At 37.7% G+C, this 2981-nt stretch overlaps 1 long non-coding RNA gene across 1 annotated transcript; it reads right to left on the bottom strand.

The window, feature by feature from the left end:
* Positions 1-717: 717 nt before the first annotated feature.
* On the bottom strand, positions 718-1517 carry LOC107560465 (uncharacterized). Its single transcript, XR_001605739.1, has 3 exons — positions 1288-1517; positions 1176-1196; positions 718-757 (listed from the first exon to the last, which is right to left on the bottom strand). It is a non-coding gene; the product is annotated as an uncharacterized lncRNA (long non-coding RNA).
* Positions 1518-2981: the final 1464 nt, after the last annotated feature.

The raw sequence follows: 2981 nt of genomic DNA, 5'->3' as shown, positions 1-2981 counted from the left end.
AAGTGAAAGATTCACCTTTTCCTGCATTAAGTCTAACTTCTTCACCCTAACAGAGCAGTATCCATAGGACTTTGCGTGCTTACCTACACTCTTAAAAATAAAGGTGCTTCACGATGCCATAGAATAACCTTTTTGTCTAAATGGTTCCATAAAGAACCTCTAACATCTGAAGAACCTTTCTGTTTCACAAAAGGTTCTTTGTGGCGAAAGAAGGTTCTTCAGATTACAACAAGGTAAGAAAGAGATGGTTCTTTAAAGAACCTTTGACTGAATGGTTCTTTGTGGAACAAAAAATGGTTCTTCTATGGCATCGCTTGAAGAACCTTTTGAAGCACCTTTATTTTTAAGAGTGTATACTTTATCTATTCAACGCTTACATTATCCTAAGGCCCACTTAACAGTAAACACAGACGACAGCAAAATATATCTGCTTTATGTTTACAGCCATCCTCAACGCCCACTTGACCGTACAGATTTTTGCATGCAATTATTTTTTCTGGAATCAAAACCCTTCTGTTTTCTTCTTTTTGTTCTTTAAATTCGGAGGAGCATTTTCGAGTGTCCTTACCACCACGAGCAGACTCTGGCAGACAACCCAAACTAATTATATAATCAAAAACTGCTTACCTTTTTAGTGGCCACTGTTTGTGTTGTTCGTCCAGTAAGCCCAAAGTGGCCTCTTGCTCCTTCCCAATCCTGTTCGTGATGCCAATTTGTGGTGGCTTCCACTGTTTTTCTGAGAAATCACTCTGGAAGACTTGAGGTTTTGATGCCAGAAGATCTGCAGAGAACCTGTTAAGTCTGTCTGCACACTCTTTATACAGGTTTCCATAAACAATACATATCATTCAGGCCACTATGGCTAGTCTATATCTCTTCACGTCAGCATAATACAAAGAGGTCTCAGTTCATCACATGTTCTCTCTCAATAGCAGCTCATCATATCAGAGCACACACAGCCAAACACATGGACTATAATAGTAGAATAACTCATATGTATACGGTTATATTCTCATTGATTATACTTGATTAATACACATCTTGATCAATAAAAATCTTCTACACTACTTTGTTAACAGTCAGTTGCCAGTCAGCCGGTCATTATATAATAAATAATATAAATAAATAAAAAGTAAATTAAATATTGAGTTTTGAAATAATTTTTATAATCTTACCTGTGTGTGATTTTAAAGCTTCTGCAAAGAAAAAACAGTCCACTATAACACAATGGATGGCATTATTGACCAATCAGATTCAAGTATTCCAGTAAAGAGTGTTATGCCCAACCTTGACTAGGAGATCATTTCAACATGAGACACTCGCTGTCTGGTAGGGTTGCATTGCATTGATAGTTCAGACTCAGTTTACACATTTCTTTTTTAGATAAAGATGTCAGATAGGTCTTTAACAACAATCTCTGAAAAGAAGCAGAAAAAAAACATTCAAGTATGTCATGGCAGGGTCTTTTGTAGAAATCTGCTCACTCTTGAAAAATGTCCTGTTCACAACCACACCAAAGCTTTGAAATATATAATAATTTTTTTTAAATATACTAAAGTTGATAAACAATGAAAAACTATGGTAGAATATGAAGTATTATTATATAAGCAACTACTTCTTTCATCATTTGCTCAGTATCTTACTACAGGAAATGGTCCAGGGTTATAATGGGAAAAACCCCTCTGCCATACTTTGTTAAGCTTCAGTGATAGAGTTTTTAAACAGGCTCTCGAAACACTTGGCATAAGTCAACGAATGTCTACTGCATATCACCCCGAGTCCCAAGGGGCACTCGAAAGGTTTCATCAAACCTTGGAAAAACCTGCTGCATCGTTATTGTGTGGAAACTGGGAAGGATTGGGTCGAGGGTCTTCCTTTCCTGATGTTTGCGATAAGAGAGTCGGTGCAAGAGTCCCTTGGCTTTAGCCCCTCTGAACTGGTGTTTGGCCATACAGTTCGTGGCCCTCTAAAGTTGTTAAGTGAACAATTGCTGAGCCAAAGTTCTAAATCCGTTCCGGTCGATGTTTATGTCACTTCTATCCGTGAGAGGTTGCACAAAGCCCAAAGGCTTACCAAACTTCATCTTTCCACCGCTCAACTTTAGCTGAAAAATTACTCTGTTATTGTCTTGCATCATTGACAAACTATTTTCCTGTTTGACACTGTAAAGCTGCTTTGACACAACCAGTATTGTATAAAGCGCTATACAAATAAAGGTGACTTGACTTGTATGCTTTAAATGTTTTTTTTAGCCTTTTTGTCCACTGACAACAGAAGGATGGAGGATTTAAAATGTGTTGACACTGACTTTGTACCAATGGGACTGGAGGAGTTTCTAAGGAACTTCTGTGGTGGCTTCTGCCGTTTTTCTGAGAAATCACTCTTGAAGACTTGAGGTTTTGATGCCAGAAGATAGACTTTATTATCAGAGATAACGAAGCTGAGAAACTCTGCAGAGAACCTGTTAAGTCTGTACCTGCACACTCTTTATATAGGTTTCCATATCATTCAGGCCACTATGGCTAGTGTATATCTCCTCACGTCAGCATAATACAAAATTCATCACATCACATCACATCACGTCTCAGTTCATCACATATCGGCACAAGATCATCACATGTTCTCTCTCAATAGCAGCTCATCATATCTGAGCAAACACAGCCAAACACATGGCTATAATAGTAGAATAACTCATATGTATACGGTTATATTCACATTGATTATATTATATGGTTATATTCACATTGATTATACTTGATTAATACACATCTTGATCAATAAAAATCTTCTACATACCCACCTTTGAGACTTACTAAGTCCCACCTTCACTTGTCTTTACCTAGAGTGCAATTTCATAACTGAGTCTCATCAGTCATCACTACCTAGTGACTAAGTTAAGTCACTCAGCTTCATTACCAAAGACCAGATTATACAACAGCACTCTGGTGGAGAAGCAGGACCAAAACTCTATCCCCCACATT

This window comes from Sinocyclocheilus grahami, unplaced genomic scaffold (genome assembly GCF_001515645.1).
Source record: "Sinocyclocheilus grahami isolate Dianchi unplaced genomic scaffold, SAMN03320097.WGS_v1.1 scaffold729.1, whole genome shotgun sequence".
Taxonomy (NCBI): Eukaryota; Metazoa; Chordata; class Actinopteri; order Cypriniformes; family Cyprinidae; genus Sinocyclocheilus; species Sinocyclocheilus grahami.
The sequence above is the reverse complement of the archived record's forward strand: the minus strand, read 5'-3'. Positions and strand labels throughout refer to the sequence as shown.